The 24628-nt window shown below is 41.8% G+C and overlaps 1 protein-coding gene across 50 annotated transcripts in view; it reads left to right on the top strand.

Annotated features, from left to right (window-relative positions):
- The window catches only part of DLG2 (discs large MAGUK scaffold protein 2), a 1974117-nt gene that overhangs the window by 1720545 nt on the left and 228944 nt on the right, over nt 1-24628 (top strand). The gene's annotated exons all lie outside the window — the stretch shown is intronic.

Below are 24628 nucleotides of genomic sequence, written 5' to 3'. Positions count from 1 at the left end.
TTATCTCTTGCGCTTTCAATGTTATGAACTATCTCTCAGAGTTCCTCTAATGTGCACTTTTTTGCCAGTGTTATTTCCTCTGGGACATATTCCTCGTTTTCATCCCAACGACTTTTCTCACTCATATTCCTAAGTTTGCCTTTACTAAGTTCCCTGGACTGATCTTTCCCAAAGGGTGGTAGTTCAGCATTGCCAAGATCAGCTTTGTCTTCTGTAATTCCACTGTTCCATTTGAATTTCTTTCTTTCTTTTTTTTTAAGGATTGGCCGCCTTTATTAAGGCAAAAACACATTACTTCCCGCTACATTCATGTCATTCATTTTATTCCCTTACCTACATTTCTGATTAATTTTCCTCATGATCCATTTGTATCTCACTTACTGCATTATCCCTTTTTGTTTCTACGCTGCTCTTTTATCTTTGTTGGCAAATTCCCTCTTCGGATTATCCATTTCTATAAGATGTCATGCGGATTTACCACCAGGAGACAAGGAGGCCAAAAACTACATGCTTTGCTGTCTGTGTGTGAGCCGACCAACAGGTTCTCAGTCTGACAGACTTTGAGAAGTGACATGATGAGTCACTGATCACGATGGGCCACTGTTATTATGCAGTGATTTGTGGACCAAAGAGCCAGTAGCACGTTTATGCTTTACTCATTCACAGTTCATATACTGTGGTAACTGAAATTTGTTAGGGAACTGATGTTGCTTGATTAAACCATAGTAATGGAAATTCATGCATGGTGCAACCGTGCAAATAAAGAGCTGCCCATGGATAGTTGCTAAATAATAAATACCTATTGAATGAATGAATGGACTCATGCATTCACCCTGATCTCAGTTTTGCAGTCTCAGGGTCCTTAGAGCCTTTCCCTCTCTTTCTTCTGGACATAAAAAAATATCCAAAATAGCAGGTAAAACGTGTCTACTAATAGCTGGCTTTGAACAAGTCATTGAACACTGAGTCTCATGTGCTAAAGGCCCAGCTGCTTCTCTTCTTATCAAAATTTTCCCTGAGTGCCCAGCTGCACTTCTAGAACAAACTAGTACGATCAACATATTTGTACACTACATGCAAAAAGGAGTCTAGACTCCCGGGATGGTTTTGTTTTCTTCCCTGAGAGAGGAGGATCAGCACTTGGCAGAGGAGGCCTCTTGAATGCTGCCTTCACTAGGAATGTGCAGGCCCAGGGGTCAGAGAAGAAAGGGGTCTTATTTTTGGCAGAACCTGCCTGACTTAATTCTCTCACTGTCCAAAAATCCAGTAATTAAAAAGAAAAAAGTGGAGGAGGTCTAGGGGAGACACTCAAAGATAATCGGGGAGTTCCCGTCGTGGCACAGTGGTTAACGAATCCAACTAGGAACCATGGGGTTGCAGGTTCGATCCCTGGCCTTGCTCAGTGGGTTAACGATCCGGCGTTTCCGTGAGCTGTGGTGTACGTTGCAGACGCGGCTCGGATCCTGTGTTGCTGTGGCTCTGGCGTAGGCTGGTGGCTACAGCTCCGATTGGACCCCTGGCCTGGGAACCTCCATATGCTGTGTGAGCAGCCCAAGAAATGGCAAAAAGAAAAAAGAAAAAAAAAAAAAAAAAAAAAAGACAACCGTAAATTTTACTTAGCCTTTAGTCTCAGGGAGTTTATATTCCAAAATGGGCTATGAATCCTAGGGACATGTAAGCAGGAAGAACGGTGGTTATCAGCATTAGTTTGATCCGACCCAGGTTCAGGGTTGGGTCTGCTGCTTGCTAGCTCGGTAAGCTTCCCAAAGTGACTTAGACTCTCGGAAACTCAGTTCTTCAGCTGTAGAATGTAGGGATTATCTCCCAGTGTTGGGAGAGTCTTAAGCAAGATAAGGAATGCGGTGTACTTAGAGCAGTATCTTTTGCAGATTAAAAGCTTGGGAAACAGAAACGATTTTAATTACCGAGACATAACTCAGAGGGATGTCATTCTTTCCACTTGACTGTCTTGTCTGCAGTGTGTAGAGTTCTGGTTGCAGAGTCAGAGTATAATATACAGGGGGAACTTATGGGCATTAGCCAGCCTGTTCATGAGGGACCAAGGCCAGGACCTGTGCTTTCTCCTGCCTCTTTATTGATGGTCATTGGGTAATTGAGAAGCTATATTATATTCTGCCTTTGTGGTGCCGGCCCCCTAAATTCCTTTGGAACCCCTCCTTTGGAATTCAGAGGCATTTTCAAAGCTTTTCAGAGTGAGACACTCAAGTCACATAGTGGCAGGGCCCTGCTTGCTCCTCTGCTGACAGTGCTGCCTCCGCTGGAATGACCAGCTTGGCCCAGGAGCATCCCCATCTGGTTACCATGCGTCCTCTCAACCAGGCACACACACTTGGAGACTCTTTGAGAAAGGCATTGAGGAAAAGTCAGCGTTGCACCTGACTGCTGAATGCGCCATGGCCATGTGAGGCTCTTAACAAGCGTAGCTTTGCCCAGGGATTCTGATCCTGTAGGTCTGAAGTGGAACCGAGGCCCCTGCGTTGGAAAAGTGGTTCCCAGGTGAGGTGCACTTTGAGCTGAGAGCCACGGCTCAAGGGCCTATAGATGTCAGAGTCTAAGAACAAAATCAGCCCTGGCTGCAGCTCTCTGGACATAACTATGACCTTTACCTGCCTGGAGACCGGCCTGGCCACGAGGCGCAAGCTGGGCTTGCAGTGTGTTAGAAACCTGGTCACTTCTGATTCTTCTTATCCCAAGGCAACGTTTCCTTGTGTAGTCCCCTCAGAGAGTAGTTCCAATCATCTTTTTTTTCCCCCCTTGCATATAAAAGTTCCTGGGCTTGGGGTTGAATCTGTGCCATAGCAGTGGCAATGCCTGACCCTTTCACTGCTAGGCCACCAGGGAACACCCGACTCATCCTGACTGAACTTTTTCTAACAGCTGCCTAATTGGTCTCATTGACTCCACCTCCCTCCCTCAAACCTGCAATCTCCTCTCCACTCTGCCCACAAAGTCTTGCTGCATCCAAAATTCCACTGTCACTGGCCCGCTCTTCTAGCCACAAAGAACCGTGCCTTGTTTACAGCATGGAACATTTGTTAATGCCATCATACGTCTTGTTTCCCTGTCAGAACACTCTCAATTAATAGTATTACTTTCAAACATAACAAAATATTTCTTTATTTGAAAATTTAACCTTGGAGTTTCCTGGCGATGGAGCAGGTTAAGGTTCCAGCATTGTCACTGCAGCAGCTTGGGTGGCTACTCTGCCACAGGTTTAATCCCTGGCCAGGGAACTTCTACATGCTTCAGGCAATGCCAAAAGAAGAAAAAAAAAAAAGAGAGATTTTTCTCTTTCTTAGATTGTGTGCTATGTGCTTTACATGTATATATGTCTGACAAACTCCTACTGACCTTAGAAGCCCAGGTGTAGACATGCTCTGAGAAGATTTCTCTACCCCCAGCTGCCCCACAGCAGAGTGTGTTCCTCCTCTGGGCCCCGAGAGCCCCAGCAAAGAATTCAGTGTATTGCATTGTCATTTGCTGTTTATGATCTATCTTTTCTCCCAAGGGCATGTGCTGCCTTTGTCTTTGTAATCACTTGAGCAGAATGGGCCACAGCAGTCATGAGTCACCAGTAGGATGGGGAGCAGGCTTGAGGGCAAAGCATCTTCAATCCTAAAAAAACATCTGGATGCAGATGGTTCTCTTGACAGTGGATCATGAGCCCTAACAGTGTCGTTTTGTAAGGCATTTGGGTACAGAAGAGAAGGATCCCAAAGGCTCTGCCTTTATATAGAGAAGTGTGATTGATGTAGCATTCAGCTCCCAGGACAATCCAAACCATAGCTGAAAAGACTGACTAAATTTCTATGCTCCGGAGACCAGACCACCCACCATAGCAGCACTGGGTTCACTTTATTATGCAAGAAGGTCTGGATTGCACTGCGTCACCTATTAGGAGGGTATTTTAGCCAAACAGAGCTGTGCATTTTCGTGTTTGTGATTTTTTTTCTTTTTCTTTCTCTCTCTTTTTTTTTTTTTTTGGCTCTGTGTTTTTACAGGCAGACACTGTAATCAGCTGTCATGATAGCTATAATCAATTAGCTTATGGGCTGTTTTTCTCCATCTGGACTAATTGAATAATTGCTTTTGTATTTATTTTTGTTTCTCCTCTCTACTCATTTCCAACTGTCACTACTGAACCATGTGACTAAGCCCCTACAAAATCCTCGGCTACTCCTCTCTCTTGAGCAGCCTCCTTTAAGATGTGCTACTAACTGGAGTTCCTGTTGTGGCTCAGTGGGTTAAGAACCCAACTAGTATCCATGAGGATATGGGTTCAATCCCTGGCCTTGCCCAGTAGGTTAACAATCCAGCGTTGCCATGAGCTGTGGTTTAGGTAGCAGATGTGGCTCGGATCCTGAGTTGCTGTGACTGTGGTTAGGCCAGCAGCTGTAGCTCTGATTTGATCCCTAGCCTGGGAACTTTCATATGCCTCAGGTACAGCCCTTAAAAAAAAAAAAAATGTGCTAGTAACCCATTAATCATCTATGTTCATTAATAACTAGGAGTTACTTACCTAAAAAACATATTTAAGTAGATATTCTGTTGTTAAAGTCAATAGCAAAAAAAAAAAAAAAAAAATCAAGAAAATTTTTGTTTCTTTTGAAACTGAGAATTTTCTTCAATAAATCACAAGACAGAGATGCTCCCCTAATAGTAAACCTAATAATGCTTTTAAGAGTTGGGCAAATATCTTTTGGCATGCTGGCACAAGTCCAGAACTTAAGCTAGGGACAAAAAGAAGAGTAAGACCTCACCTCTGCCTGCAAGGAGCGTAAAGTCTAGAAGAAAAACCTGCTAAAAAATCAAACACCATAAGCATTAAAGATGGTGTGAGAGAAGTCTGTATGATGGCAAAAGGGAATAAGTGGGATTAGTGACAAAAAGCATCCCTTTTCCAAAAACCTTTTGTTACGTACTCAAATTACCCCTGACCTCTCTGTCTTCAGGTTTCTGTCTGCAAAATGGGTATAATCCATGCCAGTAACCTTATTGTGTTTGGAACACATTTTGAAGAGCAATTGGAAAGGATTATGAACAGTTAGTGTAACCCCAGGGTTAGGTATTATATAGATGCCATGTTAAAAACCTAGTACATTTTAAGCAATGCCCATTGAACTATCAATTAAAATTTGTCACCTGTTGCATATAAAACCTACTGAGGGAACTTGAAGTTCTCATAGAAAAGGAAAACTGAGTAACTGGAATTAATTCCCCTGGTTAGGTTGGGAAAGACAGGAAAGGTAGGACCCAGCCAAGAACCCCGGGATTTGCTTCCAGAGCTATTGACTTTTTGCTGTCACTTTTAATGACCCTGCTCTCTTCAATTCCTTTTTTCTGTGCTTGGGGCTCTGGCTATAGATTTATTGATGCATATATTTCTTCAATGGGGAATTAAAATGTAACAAAAACAAAAAAACAAAACAAACAACACCCAAAAAGTTATGCTGCTATCTCTGGGGATAGGATTTTTTTTTGGGGGGGGGAGTTTTAAAATGTAGTCAGCAGATCTTTTGAGTACTTATTGAGTACTCGCCATGTGCCACGCATGGCACTGCACTGGAGGACAAATTAGACATGGTCTCCATTTTCACAGAGATTAGAATCCAATTATGGGGCAATTGTGATTTTAATGTAAGCAATGCTATTGGGGTCTTATAGGCTGCCCAGGGAGGAAGCTTTAACTCACCTTGACAAGAGGATCAGAGAAGTCTCCATGCAGAAAAAGTATCAAAGCCAGGATGAGAAATTAGCCCAGAAGTGTAGAAAGGAGGAATATTAAGTAGAAAAAGAGGACAGCAAGGAGCTCTTGTCCCTGAAAGTGACAGCAGTTCAGTAGGTTGGAGCTTAGACCTGTGTCAAGTGGAGCCTGGATTGCTAAGGAGGGCCCAGATCACACAAGGCTCTTTATGCCCAACTGGAGTTTGACCTTTCATTCTGAAGGCCCAGGAGCCAACTATAGGGTTTTAAGCAGGGAGGTGACAGGATCAATACTGCCATTAGAAAAAAATCACTTATCTCCGCTGTGAAATGAATGGGTAGGAGGTAGGACAGTCATTAAGAAGACAGGGATTGGGTCCTTAGCCTAAGGTGTAGAGAGGTCAGATGTCCATCTCAGCTGGCTGCTTTCACTACCCTCCTCTGGGTGGAATGCTGTAAGGTTTATATTCCTGGTCATTCCCAGGGTTTTTGAATGCGAATGCTCCTTTTTGAACTACGTGATAGTGGTTTTTAGATTTTGTTAGAGACAGTACTTAATGATACAATGATCCATGGACTTAAACTTAATTAATGTATATTTAATTTGTATAATGTAACCTATTTAATGTTTAATAGGATGTATATGTAGGAGATAGTATTGACTCAGTCTAGGAAATGCTTGGTACCTGGTGGATTTGAGGATTCTTTGCCAAAACATCGAGGATTCTTGAGGAGGTGTTTGATCCTCAAACTTGGACCCAGAGGCAAAGAGGACTTAGAAATGTTGTTATCAATAGTCTGTATGTTAACTAATCCTTTATAAAGGATTGATAGCTGGAGTTCCCATCGTGGCACAGTGGAAATGAATCCGACTAGGAACCATGAGGTTGCAGGTTCGATCCCTGGCCTTGCTCAGCAGGTTGAGGATCCGGTGTTGCCGTCAGCTGTGGTGTAGGTTGCAGACGCAGCTCGGATATGACATTGCTGCGGCTGTGGCGTCGGCCAGTGGCTACAGCTCCGATTCTACCCCTAGCCTGGGAACCTCCATATGTCACAGGTACAGCCCTAAACAGACAAAAAAAAAGGTTGATAGCTATTATTTGTTGAGCTTACTGTATCCAGCAGCTTTACAGGGACTAGCTCATTTTACGGATGGGGAAACAGACGTTAAAGAAGTCAGGAGCATGTTTTGGATTCTGAGTGACATTATTTCAGTACTTCGTGGGGGTTAAGGGGATTGAATGTTTGAATTCCAGTTCTAACACTTAGCATCAAAGTAATTTCAGGCAAATTACTCAGTCTCTAATATTATCAGTTTCTTTGTCTGTGAAATGGGTATAATATCTAGCACATGGAGTTAGAGCATTATTATAGTACGTAATAGATATTAAAACCTTGATAACTTTCAATAAATTGTCTTCCCATTGTAACTTCTCTTATTCCTTCCTTATCTTTTCATTTCCTCTGCATCTGCTTAGTTTCTCAATTTTCCTTCCCCTTATTTCTTTTCTTTTTCTTTCTTGACTGCAGTGTGTGGTGGCTTAATGTGGGATCTCAGTGCCCAGACCAGGGGTTGAACCTGAGCCACAGCAGTGAAGGCAACAAGTCATAACCACTAGACTACCAGGGAACTCACCATTCTTTTTCTTTTTTTTCTTTTGTGAAGAATAAAATCTTGACATTTTATTAAACTGATATTTTTCAGTGATAGTTACTTTTGTGCTTCCTATTCTTAATTTTAAAAGCAGCCATTTATGTTTTGTTAAATGGCTCAGGAATCAAGTTGCTCTGTACACATCACCCTTCGTGGAAAAACATTCTCCTTCGCACTTTATTGACCTTATAGTAGATTTTCAAGTCCATTCTGGCAACGTTACTTACTCCACATTCTTTTGATACTCCAGAGATGAATCATCCACCACATGCCCTACTTAAAAGACATTTGTGTGCTTAGCCAGTGCTCTCCTCATCCTCACACATTCTCAAGTGCTGTGGCAAATCCTCCGCTCCTGTCAGAAAGCGGTGATGTCAGGTCTCCCGGGATTTAGCCAGTGGTTGATGAAGCAGGTGCAGAATTACAGAAGGTGCAATTGCCACGTGCAGGGGTATAGTGAAGAGTTTTCCAAAGAGTTTCTTGGAATTTATCCATCTCTTATTTTTATGGCATATTTACCATGGCGCACAAAAAGTGACAAGAATACCCTAATGAATAAAACTAGAATAATTTATCTTTTGAAAATCTACAAGAAAAGCCTAATGAATAAAAACCGGAATAATTTATCTTCTGAAAATACATTCCTTGTGCTGAGTTACCAAAGAGCCACACCTTTTGGCCTAGCTTTCAAGGCCCTCCAGGATCTGGTTTCTCTTTCATTCTTTCTTCCTGTCTCTCTTGTGGGGACATGACCCCTAGATTGAAATATTTTCTTCAGCCTTCTCCTGAAAATATCCTTCTCCTTTCACATGCCAATCTCCAAGTACTAGTGTGCCTACTGTCTCTCTACTCTGGAAGTCTTTCTTTCCTGCAAACCTCACCTATTCTTCAAGTCTCAGTTCAAGTCCTACTTTTTCTGACCATTCCAAGTTCAAGTGATTTTTTTTTTTGCCACCCCCACAGCATATGGAAATTCCCAGGCCAGGGATCAGGGATCAAACCCAAGCCACAGCAGTGAAAATGCTGAATCCTTAATCAGAAGTCCACCAGGGAACTCCTCAAGTGATCTGAATTCCTCAAGTGAGGTAGTAAAATTTACAGGGAAAGTTTGGGGATCTAGACCTGGAATGCCATCTTTTTACCCTCTTTGGATGATATCTTTATTGGTAAGAAGACAGGTGAGATAAAGGATTAAAGAAGAAAAACCATGGGAAAGCATTGTGTGACTATTACGGTAATCCTACCTAATATATTCAATTACTGTTTTGTTTTTTCTGTAGTAATTTAGCTTGCAATTAAACATATTTAGTAAACACTAAATTCTTAAAAGTAAGAATGTGGACATTTTTATATCAGCGTTTCTCAAATGTTACTGTGCATATGAATCACAGGGGGATCCTTTCAAAGTACAGATTCTGATTCCGTAGCTCTCTTGGAATGGAGCTTGAGCTTTGTGTTCCTAACATGCTCCCAGGTGAGCTTCTGCTGCTGTTTGCCCATGGACCATACTTTCAATAGCAAGGCTCCCTGTAAGCTCAGATACAAAGGCGTGATGGAAACACATGCTCTTAGTTTGCCCTCTCTGCCTGGAATCTAGACATGGTATTTGCCTTGTAAATTTCTCTCTCTCTCTCTCTCTCTCTTTTTTTTTTTTTTTTTTTTTGCTTTTTTAGGGCCACATTCACAGCATATAGAGGTTCCCAGGCTAGGGGTCTAATAAGAGCTACAGCTGCTGGCCACAGCCACTGCAATGCAGGATGTGAGCTGCATCTGTGACCCACACCACAGCTCATGGCAATGCCAGATCCTTAACCCACTGAGCGAGGCCAGGGATCAAACCCGAAACCTCATGGTTCCTATTCGGATTCATTTCTACTGTGCCGTGACGGGAACTCCGTGACCTTGTTCTCAGCATCCAATTGTGTTTTTCCGCCTATAGCTTCACAACTGCGAAAGCTGGCTAGCTTAGTACTTAAATTGGTCACACATAAATATTAGTCATCCTGGGGTGTCAAATGCAGTTACTTCAGAATAAATAGAAAATTCAGGAAACTTGCGAGGCTCCCACAGGGTAAACTTGATATACACTGAGATGCCTGCTACATGATGACAGTGAAATGACTCATTTGACGTCAAGTCACAGACAGACAGACGTCATCTCATTACCTGGGAAGACCTCCTTTTGCAGCAGATGATGCCACGGCAGTGTCTAAATGAGGAGAAACAGTGAGAGGCTGGTTATCTGACTAACCCTCAGCAGTACAGAGCCTCTACCAACTAGAGTGGGTGGCCACGTCATCTATAGACCCTGTCCTAAGTGATCTCCCCTTTAAACAGTTTATCAGTGACTTCGTTTTGACCTTTGATGAGTTGTCATGTTTTATGTAGTTCTCTATGTGTGTACAAGACAAGAAGGAATGTTTATCTGATTTTTTGAATTGTGTACTTTGATTGGACAGTTCAGTAAAGGAAAGTTGGTGTGGGAGGTAACTGTTGAAGCCCTGGTTTTATAGTCAGGCCTGTTTATCACTCTAGTTGTGTGGGATCTTAGGCATGTTATCTAATCAGAACTTTGGGCTTTGCATTTGTCAAAAAGGGCTGTCAGAATAATTGAGATGGTCCAGGTCAAATGTTTAACGCAGATCCTGGCAAACAGTCAGTGCTCCACACATATCAGTTATATTTATTATATAATTGATGGCAGTTATTGGTATATTTATATTATTTTAATGCTTTATTAATATAGTACTGAATTTTAGGGTTTTTTTATTGTGGTAAAACCCGTAACAGTAATGTGCCACCTTAACCCTTTTTAAGTGTAGAGTTTGGTAACATTAAAGTACATTCAGGTTGTACAACAGATTTCTAGAGCTTTTTCATCTTGCAACACAGAAATTCTATTCTTTTTTTTTTTTTAAACTTTTTTTTTTTTTTGTCTTTTTGCTATTTCTTTGTCTTTTTGTTGTTGTTGCCATTTCTTGGGCCACTCCCGCGGCATATGGAGGTTCCCAGGCTAGGGGTCCAATTGGAGCTGTAGCCACCAGCCTACGCCAGAGCCACAGCAACACAGGATCCGAGCCGCATCTGCAACCTACACCATAGCTCACGGCAACGCCGGATCGTTAACCCACTGAGCAAGGGCAGGGATCGAACCCGCAACCTCATGGTTCCTAGTCAGATTCGTTAACCACTGCGCCACGACGGGAACTCCAGAAATTCTATTCTTAACGAAAACAAATACCCTCACCCAACAAACCTTTACATTTTAGTTCCATTTCTGGAGTATATTGATGTTAAACCACTCCACATGCCCTAAGCTTCCTGTCACTACTGGAAGGACACATAGGATTTGAAGTCAGAAAATTTAGATAGAAGCCTAAGCCTTGAATTACACTAACTACATGAATGTCCTTACACCAATTATAAGCTTTTTTTTTTTTCTTTTTCAGCCACATCCACAGCATATGGACGTTCCCAGGCCAGGGACCCAATCTGAGCCACAGCTTTGACCTATGCCACAGCAGCAGCAACACCAGATCCTTAACCCACTGCGCCACAGCAGGAATTCCTATAAGCGTTGACTCCAACATCCATAGCTGCAAATAGATCCATGTTATATGAACTATATATTATTAAGTAGTCTTTAGTTACCCCTTTATCCTTCCAATATCCATCCTCTGGGTTCCTAAAAATTGTTCATCTTAGCACTTTGCACCTTACACCGAAATGTGTCCTCCCCTTGTGCAGATGGAAAGTACCTTGTGGGCTGGGGCTAGGTGTTAATTCAAACCTGATTTCACACAACGGTTCAGTGTATTCATTTTATATCCCTCTCTCATTTGCTTCTTTATGTTCCCAGGAGCCCCATTTTCATCACGTTACTTTTCCTTTTGTTGAAACCCTTGGCAAAATGCCCATCCAGAACAATGACTGGTAAAAGGGAACAAACCAATCTAGTGGAGTATGGATAGCAATAACGTAAAGTTTGGAAAAAGAAAGCCTAGCTTGATTTTCAGACTGCATCTCTCCTTTCAGTGACGACCTAGTTATGCTTAGGATGTTCTTTCTCCTGCTTCTTCTGCCTAGTATCTAGAGAAGACAAGAGCCATTTCATTATCTTCCAAATGATTTGGGGGGAATTTGCTTTCAGGTACAATAAACTCTGTTCCTGAGGATCTGTGTTAACAGTTAATTTAGAGAGGTAAAGTTCACCTTCTGAAGCAGAAGCCAAAACAGTTACGTAACCTGAAGTTCTCTTTTGAAAACAAGACCTGCAGATGCTCAGAAAGCTAAATTAAACTCTTGACTTGCAGCCACCCAGCCACCAACCATAACGGGCAGTCTAAAGACTATTACCAGCACCAGGGTCGAGATTGTACTGATACTGAATGAAACACTATATTCATCTTCCAGCCAATATGATTTAAAAGTCTGCCCAGGTTAGCTAGTCTAAAAGTACACTGAGATTGAGCTGAACTTTACACTGTGGTTTGTTGCTTAATGAGCCATCTTGTTAAAAAAAAATTATTTTGCAGGAGTTCCCATTGTGGCGCAGTGGTTAACGAATCCGACTAGGAACCATGAGGTTGCGGGTTCGATCCTAGCCTTGCTCAGAGGGTTAAGGATCCGGCGTTGCCGTGAGCTGTGGTGTAGGTTGCAGATGTGGCTTGGATCCTGAGTTGCTGTGGCTCTGGCGTAGGCCGGTGGCTATAGCTCTGATTAGACCCCTGGCCTGGGAACCTCCATATGCCGCGGGAGCGGCCCTAAAAAAGGCAAAAAGACAAAAAAAAAAAATTATTTTGCAAAACTTGGTCATATGCACTTCTGATTGAGAAAAATGATTCCTCCCCTCAAGAAGACTTTTTTTTTTTTGCTATGGTGGGCAGTGGCTTGATGTGGGATCTCAGTTCCTGGACCAGGGATTAAACCTGTGCCAAAGTGGTGAAAGTGCTGAGTCGTAACCACTAGACCACCAGGGAACTCCCAAGAAGACTCTTTTTTGATAAAGGATTGTATATGCTAGACTGAGAGGGGAGCTTAAGAGAATAGTATTATTGGCAGTACCCTAGGTCTCATGCTCATCTCTTACCTTTAAGGCAACTGGTAGTGCTTGAATAAATGCCACAAGCCAGAACTCTACAAATGTCCTTATAATAAACCATCAGGTGAAGTTAAGGAAATATTGCACCAGCAACCTCATATTAGAAATTTTTTTTTTTTTGTCTTTTTGCTATTTCTTTGGCCGCTCTCGCGGCATATGGAGATTCCCAGGCTAGGGGTCTAATCGGAGCTACACCAGAGCCACAGCAACACGGGATCCGAGCCGCGTCTGCAACCTACACCACAGCCCACGGCAATGCCGGATCGTCAACCCACTGAGCAAGGGCAGGGACCAAACCCGCAACCCCATGGTTCCTAGTCGGATTCGTTAACCACTGCACCACGACGGGAACTCCATAGAAATTATTAAAAAAAAAAAAAAAAAAAAAGACTCGGAGACAGGAAATAAATTGTCCAACTAATATGTGGAAGAGCTTGGGTGCAAACTAGATCCTTCTGCCATGACCCAGAGAGAGCGTCCACTATCACCACACCACCTTCACTCATCTAATTTCTCCCTCAGAATCTGAGGGCATCTCATCAAATAATGTCTCTAGGGAGTTCCCATCATGCCTCAGTGGGTTAAAAACCTGACTAGTATCCATGAGGACACAGGTTCAATCCCTGGCCTCACTCAGTAGGTTAAGGATCTGGTGTTGCCGTGAATTGTGGTGTAGGCTTGAATCCCGTGTTGCTGTGGCTATGGCTAGACCAGCTGTGACTTTCCGTATGCTGCAAGTGTGGCCCTAAAAAGCACACACACACAAACACAAAAAAAAAAACTGAAAAAATCTTAAAGTCTTCAGAATCTAAACTCAAATGATTAACTGATTTTAACTAAGCAAGTACTTTAAAAAATATATATTAATTATTTATATATGTAATAAATATATATATTTATATATGCAATAAAATATATATTTGTGTATTTATATAAATATGTAATAAAATATATATGTAATAAAAATAAGACAGGAAATATTACAAAGTAAGCAATTTTTGACCATAAAATACAAGTGATATTTAATCTGGAAGAATATACAAGGCTGAATAAAAGAAATTTGTGATGATATTGTATTAAGAATGAGTCTCTAATGTTCAGCCTTGTTTTGCAGTTTCACACCTTCCGTAGGTTATACAGTGTTCCCCCTTTGCTTACAGTCAGAAGGTAGGACACTGACATTTTCTTTCTGTCAGATGTTAGTTAGCAACCTTTAATGCATTTACTCATTTTCAGTGTGGGGGCTGATGATTCTTGCCCAAAGTATATGTGGCTCACTGCTTTATTTAACATTCAACAAATTATTTATTGAACATGAACTATGTGCCGGATATTGCCCATCTACTAGGTTCCTTGTGTTCTAGAGCTTTTGGTATGTGCCATTGTGGATATTCCAAAGGTCCTTGAATAGTTTAGGAACTTCAAATGTAGTGTAAACACTAGCAGTATAGACTTTCCAATAATGACAATGATAGCTAATGTTTATTGCATGTTTGCCATGTGCCAGGCTTTATTGATGGATGTTTTTGTATGTATCTCACGGAATCTTCACAACAACCCTGTAATGAAAATACAATTTAGGGGAGTTCCCGTCGTGGCGCAGTGGTTAACGAATCCGACTAGGAACCATGAGGTTGCGGGTTCGGTCCCTGCCCTTGCTCAGTGGGTTAACGATCCGGCGTTGCCGTGAGCTGTGGTGTAGGTTGCAGACGCGGCTCGGATCCCGCGTTGCTGTGGCTCTGGCGTAGGCTGGTGGCTACGGCTCCGATTCGACCCCTAGCCTGGGAACCTCCATATGCCGCGGAAGCGGCCCAAGAAATAGCAACCAAAAAAAAAAAAAAAATACAATTTAGTATTATGCTTTTTTTACAGAAGAGGACACTGTCCTAGAGAGATTATTACATGGTTTGTTCAAGATCTTCTAGCTAGTAAGTCTCAAAGGTAGTGCTCTAACCTAAGTTCCTGTGACAGAAAGTCCACATTCTTAACCAGGATGTGTTCTGCCTTCCAGTAAATTCCCTTCTGTTGAAGGATACAAACATGGGCTGGGTGCCAGGTCAGAAACATGAGTAAGACATGATTTCTGCTCTCAAGCAGCACCCGTCCACCATAGGGAACAGACACTCAACTAGGCTCTCAATAAGCACTGTGCCTTGTTATACTTCATCCATTGCTGGGCACCGGAGAGAAGCATGAGTAAGGCATGTTCTCTGCCCTCAAGGAACTCACGCTGATCAGACAGACACAGAAACAGGAACCCCGAAGGGCCACCGACTCCTGCTTCCGCTTTCCCACTCCGGAGCTGTTTCGGGGCTCCCAGGCATGCAGAAGCAGTGTTATACATGGGCTCTGCAGCCAGTGCTCGGGCTGCCATTTACTGAAGCACATGGGCAGACAGCTTAGCTGCTTAACGCAACCTGTGTCTTCGTATTTAAAAAAGAGGTGAGGTTCTTCGGCTTTCAGTCGCAGGTGGTTGCCAGGAGTGCTCAGAACCGAAGGCGTGTGGGGAGAGCTCGCGTTTTAGGGAAGGTGTGAACCAGTCCCAAGATTGGCAACTGGGGGAACTGGTATGGAGAGTCGGGCTGCGTGAACCCTGATTCGACAAGTCGCTCCCGGTGGAGTAGGGCTCTTGGGCGCCAGTCTCTCCTCGTTATCGCCGCTGCCCCAGCTTCTCGCGAGATTCCCGGCTTCCAGCTCCCACGTGTGCTCGTTCCTCTCGTGCCATGCGCAGGCTCTGCGACTCCACGTGCAAGGCGGTGGCGGGGTGCTAAGGTGAGTCTCAGGGCCGCCCTGGGCGAGTCCATTCGCCTCAGCCCACCTCTCTCCCACTGCTTATTTGTTGAGAAAAGCCGGTGGGATTTAGTCAGTAGTAAAGTCTCCAAATTTCTGCGTGGTCCAGGTAGTTTTACTAGCCTTTCCTTCCACTTCTCTTCCCCACCCCTGCGCCCGGTACAAGCCTTAGACCTGTGGGTCTGGAATTCAAATTGTTCAGTGATTTTTCTGTTATTCACAAAGAATTAGCTTACTGGTGTCGTCTTTTTCTGTGCTTCCCTAGGTATAGGAGAGAAACCTAACAGCTTCATAGAAGAACTGTAAATGAATTGTGTGCTCAAAAAGGATAGCCAGTTTAAGAAGTCATTGAATGGGCAGTATATGACTGAAAAGAGAGGTCACGAGCTCCCTGGTGGCCTGCCCGTTAATGATTTGGTATTATCACGGATGTAGCTCGTGTTGGATCCCTGGCTTGCCAAAAATTAAAAAAAAAAAAAAAAAAAAAGGAAATATTACCTCCGGTCAATGCCTTAACCTCTTCAGCCTATATCTCTAAAGTCAAGTTCATGTTCAGAACTTGGCCCTAGACTAGGTTTGTAAATGACTAAGGCATTTCAGTGGTAGGAGAAATGTAGGAATAATGGTGTATCGATATCTGTTTTTCCCATTCTTTATTTCCTGCCTTCATGAATTCAATAGGAATTTTGTGGTCCCTAGCCGAAAGAAGTGTGACATTAATAAAACTGAGGAGAAATTTCAAGTGGCAGTCCTAAAGGATCTGTTAGATTTTTGAGAAAAGAATGGTATCTGGAGGTCCATTTTGGCTCAGCGGGCTAAGGAGCCAGCATTGTCTCTGTGAGGTTGTGGGTTCCATCCCTGGTCTTGCTTGGTGGGTTAAGGATCCTGCATTGCTGCAAGCTGGTCAATTTGGATCTGGTGTTGCTGTGGCTGTGATATTGGCGGCATCTGCAATTCTGATTTGACCCGTCGCCCAGGAATTTTCATATGCTGCAGGTGTGGCTGAAAAGGCAAAGAAAGACTGGTATCCCCTAGGTTTCTGGTCAGCTAATGTTGGCTCTCTATTGAAAAATGTTATTAAATTCACTTTTAATTTAAATGCTTGTTCTTTTGATGTTCTTTTGGAATTACTATAGAGTAACGACCTTATACCTACACAGGTGTTCTTATACACCTATGTAGATAATTGAGTGTAATAACATTTCCTGAACACCTAGGATGCTGGGTGCTCTGCAGCTCCTACTAATACCAGATATGATGGTGAATGTCTCACAAAATTACTTGGAATGTAGACTCCTCTGAGTAAATGTGTTTGCGCCCTATATATCATAAATGAAAAGGAGCCACATGTAGCTCTGATTGTGTCTAAGGGAAATCTTGCTTTCTCCCAAGAAAGAAGACCATTATGGCATAAAAATCTAGCACCTAATATTGTTTTTTGCCCCCAATCAACACAATTCAATAAATAACTATTTGATTAAAAGTTGAACCAGGTGTCCCTTTGAAAAAAATAATAAAGGAGCCATAGAAGACAGAAAGGAAAGGAATATAGTAAAACATGAGAGAATGAGCCAAATTCAGAAGCTGAAAAGGCATCTACACACCTTGGAGAGCTAGCCACATGGATCTGGGAACAAAATGAAGTGTGGCAGAATAGTCAGGGTGGACTGGAGATACTACCTAAATAAATGAGTAGGAACTGATGCTCAAACTGAATTCTTCATGTACCTCTAATTGTCTGACTATAACTGACTGCATATGGCAGGAGTGTTAATGCAGCTTCATTGCTGCAGTGTTTGGGACTCCTCTGAGTAGCTTTGGCTGAAGGACTACCTATAAGCCCAGCTTGAACCGTCTACAAACTGCTGCGGTCTGAGATGCTGCCCCTCAGTCCTTTCTTCTCTGGCATGTTGTTATGGACATGCAATTGTGTCATTCCCAAAATTCATATATTGAAGCCCTAAACCCATAAGACCTCAGAATGTAACTGTATTTGGAAATGAGTCCTTTAAAGAGGCAGTTGAGTTAAAAGGAAGTCGTCGGTATGAACGCTAATCCAGTGTGAGTGGTGTGCTTTTAAGAAGCGGGAATTTGGACACACAAGGAGACCCCAGGGGCATGTGCACAGAGAGAGGGCCATGTGAGGACACTGTGAGAATGTGGCTGTCTGCACGCCAAGGACAGAGGCCTCAGATGAAACCAAACCTGTTGACACCTTGTTCTTGGATCTCTTGCCTCCAGAACTGAGAATTTCTGTTGTTTAAGCCAAACAGAAGAGAGAGAGAGTGGGAGAAGGAGGGCAGGATGGATGGATATGAAAGTAGAATCTACTTTACGGAGTTTATTTGGGAGATTATATGATAAAATGTAGACAGAGTGTTTATATATGTTCAGTAAATGTTCGTTATATATGTTCAGTAAATGTTCATTACTGTAGACACTGTTTATATATGTTCAGTAAATGTTCGTAAATGTTCACATGGCTTAGAGCAGCCTTGCAGGTGGTGCCATCTCTATGCTCAGCCTTACATCTTTTCTGCTGCAGCCACCACCTTCACACAGATGTAACCTGACACCGCTGTGCCTCAGTTGCCACACCTATCCCAGCTTTCTGCCCAGGAGTCCACTCACTGCTCTGGCATGCATAAACTGGAAGCACAAGGGAGTTGACACCCCATGTGGCAAGTCTTGACAGTTGGAGGTCTGGGGGCAGGAGGGAACTGGTGCGTAGAGGCTGCCCTCCTCACTCCTTGGAGAGAGAGTTCTGAGTGGCATGATGGATGTTCCGCAAAAGGTCCTGGCAGATTGTATCTCAGTTGCCCACAACAACAAATAGTCCAGTGGCGCACCCTGGTATTGCCTTTCCCTCCTGCCCTGTTCACTCTCCCTGATTCCTTACTCCTCTTCCCTGGGATCTCTACTCAAAATGAACTGTCACATGCCAGGCTTTGAATCAGGCTCTGCTTTCTACAGGACTGTGGAAGTGGGCATAGAGAGGGAATGAGAACAGGGAGTGGGGATGATAGGTTTTCAGGCTAAGAAATGGGTCATCTCGATCATTGCCTCTCAACGTATTTGGATCCCTCCTCTGTGTTTTTGCCAACTGATCATCCAGCCCCTGCTCTAATATGTTCTGTGAAAGGAATGCATGATCTCCAATCCCGTATAGACACCTTTATATCCTTGGCACCTCAAACAATACCTGACATGGAATAAAAGCCTAGTAAACATTGAATGAATTTTTAAAAGTGAAGAAAACTTTGTTGGTTTGTATAATGACTGCAAATCTACCTTCCTCTTTGCCTTTAAGCATTGGATCTTGTTGTCCATATAACATAAACCTTCATATGCTTTTGAGTCTTTGTTTTCATAAATAGAATTAATTACCAGGGGATGTGTAGGTCTTTTAATGATGCACTTTTAAAAATAATAATGGAATTAAGTAGAAACTGAATGTTTATATCTTATTTGTGTATGCATTTCCCCCTTAGATTTACATAGTATTTTTAAAATATTGGCAATATGGAAAGTAAAATAGATTTGGAGGGAGTCAGAGAGTCAGAAGTTTAGTCTGTATGACTGAATGTTTTGGTGACTTTAGGGTTAGGATAATATTTTTCCTGTTGAGTTATAACTTTTTTTTAAAAATAACTTTTTTGTGATTATAATGACATTACATGTTTACAGTTAAAAATTTGGAAGAGACGGAGTTCCCGTCGTGGCGTAGTGGTTAACGAATCCGACTAGGAATGAGGTTGTAGGTTCGGTCTCTGCCCTTGCTCAGTGGGTTAACGATCCGGCGTTGCCGTGAGCTGTGGTGTAGGTTGCAGACGCGGCTCGGATCCCGTGTTGCTGTGGCTCTGGCGTAGGCTGGCAGCTACAGCTCCGATTGGACCCCTAGCCTGGGAACCTCCATATGCCGCAGGAGTGGCCCAAAAAATGGCAAAAAGACAAAAAAAAAAAAAAATTGGAAGAGAAAGAAGTATATTAAAAAAAGAAAGGACAAAAGAAATTATTCATAGTTTCTACTATCCAGAGGCAACACCGTTTCATATCTTGGCTCATTTTATTTTAGTCCTATTTCTGTCCATGGGTTATGATGTGGGTTATATTATATGTAACCTCCCTATCCTGGTTCACTTTAGTTAACATTTTCGATAAGTATTTAACAATGTTATGTAACATATGTTACAAACGTTTTTAAAATAGCAAAATTTTTCTTGTTCTCAGATGCATTCTTTTTCATGCCTCCACTACCCACCAAAGTTTTACCGAGAAAATTAGATTTTTAAAAGATTAGTTTATTGGGATTTTCTAATTATAAAAGTAAATACGAAAAAAAGAAAAAATGGAAAATAATACTATTGACTTTGCTGTGTGTTTTTTACAACTTTTTTCCTATAGCCTATGAAATTGGAATCATTATAGTAAAATAACCTCTTTTTTCATTTAACCAATGTTTTGTGAGCACTTCTTTATGTCCTTACTTTTTAATTTTTTTAGTAAAAGTGACTTTTAAAGAGATTTAGGATTCCATTATGTGGAATTGACATTACTAATTTAGCCAACTTGCCATTCTTAAGTTTTTCTGATTTTTTTCACTAAGTAATATTATCATGATGGATGTTAGTTTGTAATGGGTCATTTATGTTGGATGATATGATAGCATTTATCATTCTCTAAAAATTAAGGCTTTTCAAGATAGTTGGCATGGAAAAGATGGATTATTTAGAATTAATTTTTGGGAGGCTGAGATTTTCATGTGTAACATTTAATTAAATATTGCAGTTCAAGTACCTAGGTGAAAAAAGTACCGTTTTGTTTCTTGGTCACTATTTTCATCAGTAGGTTTACAGGATCCAGATTATGAGATTTCTGTGATGTGTTAAGAGAGATTCTCTTTATAGTCCATCAGAAGTGACCTTCATTATAAACACATTTATAGACTACAGAGTAATGAGCTTTACCAGTTAAAAGATACTGGAGTAAAAGGTAAGAGCATGTGGCTTTCCTTGGGCTAGATGAGAGTTGTTCAGTCCTGTCTATGTAATGCTTGAACATCACAGATGTACCATGGAGGATAATGTGTTTTCCTCACTGGGGCCTTGATTGATGCATCATTATATGATCATTTATAGTGCATTTGGGAAGAACTACAATTTCTTACCAGCAGAGTACATTTGCTCTCTTTCCATCACATCCTCTCCTAAGTACATTTGTATGGACTACAGAAAAATTGTTTGTATTTAGCAAGCTTCATTTGTTAACTCTTTTTACTGCTCCAGCTCTAGAGATCTGAAGTAAAGTTAAAAACTTTTAAAAGAAAATACTTTCATTAACCATTATTGGTCCATGAAGCTCAACTTAGCTAAGTGAAGCTTCATTGAACCAAGAAAGAGATCAGAGTGTCTCCAACCTCCATTTAATACACAGGAGTTAGAGCTTTCACGGGGTCCAGCCTAGCCAGAGCATGGCACAATTTACAAGTGCAAGTTGACCTGGCTTCCTCCTCCTTCACCCACACCTGGCATCTTTCTGCCCTAACAGACTCAGATTTCTGTCTTTCAGGGCTGCTGTCCAAATCACCTACTTTACTTTTACAGGCAGTAATGATAGCCACCATCTGTAGAGCTGTGTCAGGCTTGGTAGTAGATACTTGGCATTAATTATTCCACTCCATGGGATAGGTTGAATTCTACCTCTGTATAGATAAAGAAATTGAAATTCATAAAGGTTAAGAAAAATTCCCAACTTTACATTATTGTTAAGTAGCAAAAGATATCTGAAATTATATGTCTCATTCCTCTCCATTTCACAACATTCCCCCCCCCCCATTTTAACCAGTACTGACACAGTTAATCCTTTCATACTGAAGTAAACTACCTATTTAAGAGACGACTTGTAAGCAAAATAAATCGGTGGGGGTGGGGTGGACGTGGGATCTGCTGACATGATCTTACCTCAAGCCAACACTGAATTTGCAAAGGCAGCTTGGCAAGATCAGGCAAGGTACTCTTTCAGCAGGTAAATTCTAAGGTTTGCAAAGGTAGTACATTATCTTTTCACCATAATGATATGGAGCACTCTTGAGATACTCCCCTGGCAGGGCCATGCTGACTGTCTCTCAACTTCTAATTAAAGAAGAGTTGTCAAGCACACCAAATTACACAAACTTTTCTGTATACTCAGCTCTATGTGATGGTGATGAGCCTCCTGGCCCTCTCTGACCTTACCTCTCAGCCTGATTTTTCATTCCCCGGGACCTCTTCACACCATTCTTCTTGCCCTTCCCTACCAGTGTCATTACTCTTCTGTTACTTTTGTCCCCAAGGCGTTATATGTACACCTGCTTTAAACACTGCATTAAGCATCAACTCCTCCATGAAGCTCCTTCCTCATCCTCATCTTTATGCTTCAGTTGCCTGATGCTGACTTCAATCATAATATTCCTTAGGCTGTATTGCCTTCTTTTGTTCATCTCCCCATGCTGGGCTGAGAACTTCCTGTGTTCAGGGACTATGTCTTGTTCTTCCTGGACTTCCTTTACCTAACCCAAAGCTTGACCTGAAATATTCCCTCATCAGTAATAGTTTTGTGGACAGATGAATGATTGAAAAGAAAGATGATAATGATAAGGGCTAACATTTCCTGCACATCTATATGCCAGGTACTGTGCTAAGCATCTTATTATCTCTTGATCCCCAAAACATCCCTATAAGGTAGAGGTTATATTTATCTCTATATTACTGATGGGAAAATTGAAGTAAGGTTAATTGAGTTGCATAGTTACTCAACGAATGATTGATAGAATTAGGATTTGTGCTCAAATCTGTCTACTTTCTGAGCTGGAATTCTTTACGAAAGGTAACAATATGGCAGTTACACAAGGGGTGCCTCATCACCATCTCCCAGGCCCCTGCCTACTTGCTCCTACTGTAAAACCTATTACTTAAAGGAAGCATCTAACAAAATCAAGACATCCTTTTGTGTGCTATTTCCCTAACAAGTGCCTAAAATGGTACTTCTCTGTGTTTTAAATGCTATGTGTTTTAATCTTAAAGGAACTAAGATTTGGAGTCCTTATTTTTTCCAGCCACTTATCATAACCCTCGGTAAAATAGGCAATACTAGAACAATTGTTTGGGTTACAATATCTGAACACTTGTGATTCCTAACTTCCTACCTTTTGTTTCTGCTTATTTGATCTTCCTTTTCAGTATAGATGGGGAAAAAGATGTACATTATTAATTTTGTGACTTCATAAAAGGGCCTATTCAGAGTCAGTTTTTTACTCTTACTGTTCTCATTCTATTGTGGCACTTCCAGTTTCCAGTTAATCCACTGAGATGTATGCTTTAAGGACATTGAAGCTTTTCTTTTCTTTTCTTTTTTTTTTTTTAGCAACACAGTAGAAGAAAGTGACATTTCATTGACATCTGTTCATCTTTTCTCATGTTTTGTTCTGAAGCATGCCTGTTTTTAAATCATTTCTAACTCTTGGAGTCATGGACAGATCTTGTCAGTATTGGAGCTGTAGTTCTCTGTCTTTTCATACTTTAGTCCACTGTTATAGTTCCTGGGTAGAGCCTCCGTCTCTATTTCTGGGTGGGCCTTTTGCCCTGAACCTGGGGGAACAGAGCTAAACGACTGAGGCGGAGAGCAAGTCATTGTGGCCTTTCTGCTCCTTAAGCCCCAGTGAGAGCCCCAGCAGCCAGGCTCCTGCAGCTTGTCTCCAGTTCTTTTGGCCCTTGAGCTAAAACGTAGAGGCCAGGAGTTCCCATCATGGCACAGTGGTTAATGAATCTGACTGGGAACCATGAGGTTGCGGGTTTGATCCCTGGCCTTGCTCGGTGGGTTAACGATCCGGCATTGCCACGAGCTGTGGTGTGAGTCGCATACGCATCTCAGATCCCACGTGGCTGTGGCTGGCGGCTACAGCTCTGATTGACCCCTAGCCTGGGAACCTCCATATGCCGTGGGTGCAGCCCTAAGAAGACAAAAAAAAAAAAAAAAAAATAGTAGAGTCCAAAGAAGAGTTCCCTCCTCTCTCAAAAAGAGATGATAATCCCCCGTGAATGTGTTGTTAATGCTTGCTACAGAATTAGGCTTCATACTGAGCTCTTTAAATATATTAATTCACCTAATGTGTTTAAAATTTTTAAAACTGTTATGAGATATATACTAATTGCTGTCTTTATTATTTAAAATAAGTTAAGCATTTGATTTTTCTAGAGTTTTGTTGAAAAGTTTTTTCCTCTCCTATTCTCATCCACCTCACATAGCTAACCACTATTTTAAGGGGTTTTTTTGTGCATCTTTTTGGGAGTTTCCTTTACAAATAAAGCAAATTATGTATACATATCCATGCTTTTTTTTTTCTTTTTACCCTGTTTTTTTCACACCAAAAGTAGTATCCTGTACACTCTCTTCTACGCTGTTCTTTTTTTACTTATTAATGTGTCTTAGAGAGCTTTTTATACCAGTACATAGAAATCTCTTTTTTCCAAATACATAATAACTCAGTGTAAATTGTGCCATAATTTTATTATATTGATTTTAAAGATGAAACCAGAGCCCACAAGGTTAAATAACTTTCTTAAAATCAAGAGAAAGAATGAATTCCCCTATGCCACCTACCTTTCACCCTCAAGGTCACAGAAATCTGATCATTTGACAGAAATAAAGGCCATAGTGCTCCCACAGTTTGGCAGCCCCCTGCCTCTGCTCACTTTCATGCTTCCTCCCTAAGGCCCTGTTCTAATTCTTGTTGAGTATTGCTTAGAATGGAGTAGGTTGATGTGTTTTGGTTTTTCCTCTTCATCCTTTTCATCCCATTTGACATATTTGGGGTCCTAGCCCTCTGCTCATGTTTGCCTTTAATGGAACCCTTTAGATGTCTGCTCTCGACATCTTTGGCAGTAGTTGTTTGTGACAAGCCTTAGAAACTTGAGGTTTGACTGCAGGTGCCAAAGTGTCTGATGTTTGTGTACATTCAGAACTATTTTCTCTGCCCTGCTAGACAGCTCTCTGCGGCCCACTGCTCACTTGTCAAAAACCTGGCTGTCCTCTAAAGCTGTGAGAGCTACTGATTGATGGTTTTTGGTCATCATTTAGCATCCCTCTGCCTGTCAGCTCAACTGATCCCATCTGGCTGGTTCTGAACTTTTGGCTACAGACCTTGACTTTACAGTCACACTTCTGGAAGGCCACATGGGATGTGGCAAGGATGACATAACTTAGTAAGGCTGCCAGAACTTGGCACATAACAGAAACTTAGTGAAAATGATGATGATGATAATGGTTGTGATGATGATCTCATGTAATTCTTTCAAAGTCACGCAAACTATAGTTATTATCCC

This window comes from Sus scrofa, chromosome 9, assembly GCF_054392235.1.
Source record: "Sus scrofa isolate SSC_HxYL_T2T_F1_AM1 chromosome 9, Sscrofa_HxYL_maternal_Yorkshire_Landrace_v2.0, whole genome shotgun sequence".
Lineage (NCBI taxonomy): Eukaryota > Metazoa > Chordata > Mammalia > Artiodactyla > Suidae > Sus > Sus scrofa.
This window is presented reverse-complemented; position numbering and strand designations above follow the sequence as displayed.